The sequence below is a fragment of the Micropterus dolomieu genome, linkage group LG08 (assembly GCF_021292245.1).
Source record: "Micropterus dolomieu isolate WLL.071019.BEF.003 ecotype Adirondacks linkage group LG08, ASM2129224v1, whole genome shotgun sequence".
Classification (NCBI taxonomy): domain Eukaryota; kingdom Metazoa; phylum Chordata; class Actinopteri; order Centrarchiformes; family Centrarchidae; genus Micropterus; species Micropterus dolomieu.
In genome coordinates, this window is record NC_060157.1 from 24,153,569 (window position 1) to 24,161,114 (window position 7,546).

At 40.3% G+C, this 7,546-nt stretch overlaps 1 protein-coding gene across 3 annotated transcripts in view; it reads right to left on the reverse strand.

The window, feature by feature from the left end:
• Positions 1–5,892, reverse strand: part of borcs6 (BLOC-1 related complex subunit 6) — a 19,239-nt gene extending 13,347 nt beyond the window's left edge. The window contains exon 1 of one of the 3 annotated variants that reach the window (XM_046055222.1): positions 5,736–5,892. The gene's annotated coding sequence lies outside the window, so the exon portion shown is untranslated. Of the gene's footprint in view, positions 1–3,467; positions 3,486–4,444; positions 4,654–5,735 lie in introns of those variants that run through there. The other 2 variants (XM_046055223.1, XM_046055224.1) reach the window with 2 other exon arrangements.
• Between the last annotated feature and the right edge of the window lie 1,654 nt (positions 5,893–7,546).

Sequence of the window (7,546 nt, forward strand, 5' to 3'; positions counted from 1 at the left end):
CTACCAGGAAGTTTTAGAGCACTTCATGCTTCCTGCTGCTGACCAACTTTATGGAGATTCAGATTTCATTTTCCAACAGGACTCGGCACCTGCACGCAGTGCCAAAGCTACCAGTACCTGGTTTAAGGACCATGGTATCCCTGTTCTTAATTGGCCAGCAAACTGGCCTGACCTTTACCCTATAGAAAATCTATGGGGTATTGTGAAGAGGAAGATGCGATATGCCAGACCCAACAATGCAGAAGAGCTGAAGGCCACTATCAGACCAACCTGGGCTCTCATAAGTAATTCAGGCAAAAGGAGCCCCAACTAAGCATTGAGTGCTGTACATGCTCATACTTTTCATGTTCATACTTTTCAGTTGGCCAACATTTCTAAAAATCCTTTTTTTGTATTGGTCTTAAGTAACATTCTAATTTTCGGAGATACTGAATTTGGGATTTTCATTAGTTGTCAGTTTTAATCATCACAATTAAATGAAATAAACATTTGAAATATATCAGTCTGTGTGTAATGAATGAATATAATATCCAAGTTTCACTTTTTGAATGGAATTACTGAAATAAATCAACTTTTTGATGATATTCTAATTATATGACCAGCACCTGTATATCTCGGTATTCAGCCTAATAGTACCGGGTTATGACTTTTAGGTCCTTATCGCCCAGCCCTAATTTCATCCCTCGACCTTTGAACTGAAGGGCTCGATCTTAACAACCGGACTATTCAGTCTTTTTGTGAGAACAAGGCTTTTAACTCTCTCTATTGATCTGGTTTTGAATTGACACCAACAGAGGGCACTCAAAGATTAGCACACGACTGTTTTGATTGTAAATATATTTTCTTTAGGTCTATTCCACTGTTGCAGAATAAATTGAAGACACAGAAAACGACTTATCTCATGTAAAACTTACTTCCATGTAAACAATGATTGTATTTAGAAAGACCAACAACATACAAATTCAAACACACCCACTTCGTGCCTTCATTTATACTATCAGTACCTGGTTTCTGCTTCATGTTCTTATTCAAAGATGTATATACTGTATGTGACACCCCTGACAATTTAATGTTTTGTTGATAGAAAAGTGCATTCACCATAAAATAAAGCTTGTTGGGTGTCATTTTGGTAATCTTAGTTAGGCATCTGACATTTTGTTGGTCATTAAGTTTCAACACCACAAAGCTGTTTAAAGTTGAAAGCAACTTTAGTTCACTAAAACATATCGTAGGTGTGAAAGCTCTTCACACGAGTGAAGACACGATGTTCGCAAGTTACACCTGCAGAGAAACACACAGAAAGAGACGCTACCCGGTAGTACGTCAGATATTTATCGCTGATGTCATTGGTCTCGATTGGTAATAGGCTTGTTCCGATTGGCGACTCCATCGGCTATTGACGATTGAAGGGATGATCAGTGAGTTTTTCATGCGTCAATATTGAGGCGATTTTAACTAATTCACTATCGGAGCTAAGATGACATAAAAAGTTTCTAGAATTTGCACCACACTGCAGTGTTTCCCATTGACTGATTTATTAGTGGCGACACGACACGCCTCAATATCAATGCTGACCGCCACATACTATTAAATAGGAGTAAAATCATAATTCATTGCAGAGCTGCCCGCAGCGCATAGATTCGCTCAGCACCGCCACTCTGTCTCCACTCTCTCTCTCTCACAAACGGACAGGGAGCCGTGTGTTTATAGAAAAACTAAAGCAACTCTAAAAAGTTATCCATTTTCTTAACATAATGCTGTCAATGTCAGAGACCCACCTTCAAATAAGTTATAAGCAAGCTATGTCAACGTTACAATACAGCTGGTATGTCGAGGTTAGCACCAAGCGGGAAGCTTCCGGCCACTGATCTGATGTGAACGCAGAAGTCCCTTAAACCTGCATTCTATCGAATGGCCAGCAGGGGGCGACTCTTCGGGTAGCAAAAAGAATTCAAGCTAGAGCCGACTCGTACCCACGGCACTGTGTAAATTTAACCAGCACCGTTGAAAAAGCTTGTTATGAGTAGGCTGTTCACTTACTCTGGTGAGGACATTTAGTTTCAAGACTGTTGTTCGCTAGACAAAATTGTCAGCCCCGTTAAAATGACAGTTAACGTGAATTACAGATGCACCTAGCTAAGCAAGCTAACTAGCTCCACACACGGCCGCTCAACAGTCTTGTCCAAATATGGTCCTGTCCGGTGCCGCTGGTTAAAAAAACTCAACTCACGCTGCCTTAAACCCAACAGGAAGTCAGCAATTTTGAAATGAATATGCAAATGTTCTCCATTTATTACATGCTCCGTACTTTAACAAACTCCTCCTACAGATTTAATCTGATTACCTTTAAATGGAGGCCTTGCAATTCAGAGGCCCTTGTGATGCTAAATTGTGAAGCTTTTTAGGGTTCACCAAACAGTGTGTCTGTGGCGTTCAATTATGATGTTTCGCGAGCTCATCAATGCTTGCAGCTTTAATTATCATCATCATCATCATTATTATTATTATTTTCCTCCACAGGGGCAGCTCAGACAAAGAGGTCAAATGGGATGTTGCTCGGGCAACTTAAGGCCGGCTTTGTGCACATCCATAAAGCACAACCACAAGGCTCCAATGACGCTGTGAACACAACGTTCACTGATGGTGCTGTTTGCAAAGTGGAGGAAGAGAGAGAAAATAGCAAGGAATGAACAAGAAAGTGTAGAAAGTATGGGAATATTTCAAGCTAAAATAAAACAACTCTGTAATGTTATAGCCCGTCCACAGTAAAACGAAACTTATGTGGCCTACCACAACAGCACGACGGCGTAATGTTACAGTCTGTTACAGGGGCCGCCGCCAAGCAAAAGTACTTCTTAAACGATGCATCAATGAAATAATATGTAGAAGCTTCTACTACTAAAAGCATTGTTAAGGCTCATGCAGACTACACGACTTTCAGCGTCAGCCGTCGGCCGTGCAGTTCACACTACACAACTTGCCCTCTTGTGACGGAAGTCTTGTAGTTGTTGGGCCGTTCACACTAAGTCACTGATCGTGAGAGGTCACACACTACACTATCTACTGGTTGTGTCCCTGATTATTTTAAAACGGCTTGCGTGAACCCACTTTTAAAGAAACCTGGTTTAGATCCCTCCCTCCCACATAATTTTAGACCAATTTCAAAACTGCCTTTTATTGCAAAGATTCTAGAAAGAATTGTGTCCAAACAGCTGCTCACTGTACTGGAAAATAACAAATTATTTGAAAAGTTTCAGTCTGGTTTTAGGAAGTACCACAGCACTGAGACTGCCCTGCTTAAAGTCACCAATGACCTTTTAATGTCTGCTGATGAAGGCATGTGCTCAGTCCTGGTACTCCTGGACCTTAGCGCTGCTTTTGACACCATTGATCACAACATCATGTTAGACAGACTGAGGCACTGGGTGGGGATCTCTGGTACTGCCCTAGAATGGTTTTCATCCTACCTGTCAAATAGGAAGTTGTGTGTCTGTAAACAACTATGTCTCCTCATTCTGTCCAGTTAAATATGGTGTGCCTCAGGGGTCGGTCTTAGGACCCATTTTGTTTTCCTTGTATCTGCTTGAACAAATAAGGATTATTATTATTATATTATTATTACACAAGCTGACAACAGCTTGCTCTGCTCAGCTGGTCTCCAAACCACATTTTGTCAAGAAAACACACGTGAAATGTCAAACAGGAAATGACACGAACCTACAAACGAAACTGCTGCTGTTTGTTATTATAAAGATAGCAATTATAAAGACAAAGAATCTGGGTGAAAGAACGGATTAGCATGCGCACGTAGCAGGGAACGTCTGAGCTACAAAGAGAGGGGGAGGTGAGTAAAAAGTGTTTTGCAGAGAATAAGTAGCTGCCTGCTCTCACTGGCTGGATGTGGACGTCAAGTCAACCGACTCTTCCAGATGTTTGGCATGCTCGATATCTGGCTGGCATTGGCGATGTGTAAGAAATGTGTCGGGGAGCCATTTTGATGCGTCTTTGTGTAGTTCACACAACGATGGCGACTGCCGATCGATTGCTGATTTACTCCCGATCACAGCCTGACGGTCGCCGAGCAGCAAATCAGGCTTAAAATCCTGTGGTGTAAACTGGCTTTAGCTGCAGCCCTACATTGAATTAAAAGTTCTGTTAATTGCCAGAAAGCATTCCCTCAAGGATTTCACAGGCCTTTTTTGTAATTGTTGCCACTAAAATGCCTGATTTTGCAGCAGCTTTTCTAAAATAAATTGCGATGAAAAATGCAATGTTTTGGGAGGTTTTTAGCGATGAAATTGTAGGAATAAATGAAAACTGCAAAGGTAAATGTGAGAGTTTTTTTTACTTTAGAATTATAGTTGAATCATTAAACAGTACTTCCAGGATTTCGCGGAACGAACCCTAACCTTAGCCCTAACCATGCATATTTAAACCAGCTTACCTTGACTCTCTTAGCACTTGACCAAGACCGGGATGCAACAGCCTGTGTGACAGTAATGTGTCTCATATGACATCCTCCACGCGTTTCTGCAACTGTGTGTGTCAATAGACGATTTCCTTTTATGTTCGACCACAATGTTGCAAGTTTTGAAAAACAATCAACCCCCACTTTGGAAAAAAAGATCCGGATACGGTTTTTCGCAGTCCTTTTTTTTTCTCCAGCAAATGTCAGACACTAGTATCACACGTCTGCTGCGCCTTGTAAACAAGGAAGTGACAAGCTACCGTGTGACAACTTTTTGCAGAAACAGCGATGATTCACAGGGATTTGTTTAATTTGTGTTGATAGTTGTGATAGCGACATCGCGAAATCCTGGAGGAAAGCAGTCCTGCACACTTATTTGCAACATTGCCAACAATTCTCTAACAACACAACAGGAGATACAGCACAACATCTGACAGTGACTAATATTTATTATCTCACAGTTTATATCACGTTCTCTGCTTACAGATGTTTAATCTTCAAAGCAACAATAAACAAGACATTACATTTATTCATTTAGCTGACGCTTTTGTCCAAAACGATTTACAATTAATATATCAGAGGTATAGACGCCTCTGGAGGAACTAGGGGTTGAGTGTCTTGCTCAGGGACACATTGGTAGATGTGTCACAGCCGAGAGTTGAACCCAGGTCTCACACCAAAGGCATGTGTCTTATCCACTGTGCCATCCCCATTATACCATTATTCTGTTAAATACATGGTGGTCGAAACTATTGGATCATGATAGCAGCTGTGCCACTTTGAGATTACATTTATTTTCCCTTAAGTGTGAAATTACGTATGATTAGGTTGCTTAGGTTAGCACAAGATTAGCCACTAACGTTAAACACTATCTTAGTTTTACTGCATTCATCATGAGACTCTAAACCACCGCCGTGTAGGTTAAACATAAGTCCGTGGACACGACTACGTTACGTTGCATGACAGACAAACAAGAACAAATACATAAATTTGACATAAATATCTGCTATTCAGCCTGGAGGAAGTTGATATTGTTCTGGTGTCATTAGCCACCTTGCTAGCTCGTCAGCGGTGAATGTTGTTGAGTGATGTTAGCGCAGCAAGGCTAACGTTGGAGGTCCCGGCCTTTAATTCACAATGTTTTTTGCTTTTTAATGGCTCGCACTGTAACATGATAATGGGCAACTGATTGTAAAATGCGCACGTATCTATTTATAAGTTCATGCAATGGTGCCACAGAGCTTAATTTAATGAATAAGACACTCACCAGTGTAGTTTCTATTTAGAAAACGTAAGCAGCAAAGGAGTCCGATTGGAAAAACCTTCCCCACGAATCTCAACAGAACAGTTCCGCCTCTCAAAAATGAAACAAAAAAAGAAAGCTTTTCAAGCGAAAAAACTCCAGCTCTTTTCTACTGACACAGAGACCAAGGCCCGATTTAGTTTTTTTTTTTTAGAAAATCCTATTTTCAATTCTACGTTTCAAGGTACATATTAAAAACAAGTCAGGTGGGCCAGTGACCCGGAAGTGATAGTAAATATAGCCAAGCTTTTAGAACGGTCATAACATTATGCACCACTGACGTTATACCAGAGTAACGTTAGAATAAAAAAAATCAATAAATATATAAACCTGGATCGAGGCAAATATGTTAGCAACAGTAGTTTATTACAGTGATTTCATATCGTGCATATCCATGCACACATCAACAGTCACCGTTTAATGAGCGCATTGTTTGGCACAATACAGCTGGTAATATAGGTTAGCCTAAGAACTTATTATGTGTGCAGAGTTGTTATTGTTAGAGCTATATTTTAAATATTAAATTTAATGTGGTTTCCACCGTAATGGGTCAAGCTGTTTCCCCTTTCTACCAGTGGATGGCAGTATTTAAATGACTGCTTGTTTTAAATGTTTTAAATCCAGGTGGTTACTGACACAGATGTATTTATTGTTGTTCATTTTATTTGGTTTTTGATATTTATGTCTTTTGTGCAGCCTAGTTATCATCTTCATCATTCACCCTCAGCCCAGAGTTAAACCTGCATGCCTTTCTGTTCTAACACTGCTGTCAGCTTCTTAGCAGCCCTGACAACAAACTCACATCAGAAATGTCTTAATGTAGGCCATCTGGCCAAAAGAATGATTTACCACTGTACTGTGTGAATCTTTCTTCTACACGCACATTCCAGTGTGTATAATATACAACACTCCCATTGTGTAATGCAAGTGAAGAGAGTCTTAAACATTTATTCAACATATATAGCACATACATACTTTCAGTGGCACTGAATGTACACTCTGTGGCTGCAGAACATTGACTGTGGAGCCATAAGGTGAGAACATTTTACAAGGTCCTCAGAGACCGTATTTAAAATGTTCTGGCTGATATTGTACAAATGTACGCTCACACTTCGTGACTACTTCGACTTTTTAGTTGAACTTTGACCTTTCACCAAACCCATCATTCAACTGTTCACCATTGTCATTGGTTTCCTAATATCATCCTCTGTGCTCGCACAAATTTGGTAACATTTTAGTGCACTATCCTGCCTGAGCAGTTCCTCCCTACATGAATAGGTGTTCAACAGTTATAAAAAATGTGGTAACAACAATCAGGCATTCACAGGGGAGAAAACTGTCAGGATTAAGCTGTTGTAGGCCTACAATGTTTTATGAGAGCAGCTCCTCCCTCTTAAGGAGGCCACATGCCAAGGTAGTTTTTGTTGCTTTTTTAACTTTAATAGTTTTTTGTTTATAAAAATATAAATTATACAGTGGAGGGGTCAATTTTTTTTCCAGGTCAAAAAGAAAACCTAGTACAGCGCAGGCGCGGGCTTCAGTAAACTAAAATCTTACAATGCTTACAATATCCTTGCTTATTTAACTAATGTTTACAGTCTGTAGATGATGATAAATCAAATTCATTACACCAGTTCATGGGTGCCCCATACCACACGACAACTTTTGTAGTCAGATGTCACTATTCTACAGCAAAACTGCCAGCAGGTCAGACACACAACAGCAGACCATCAGGACCACTCAAAACAGACCCACACAATGTTAAACCAGAACCA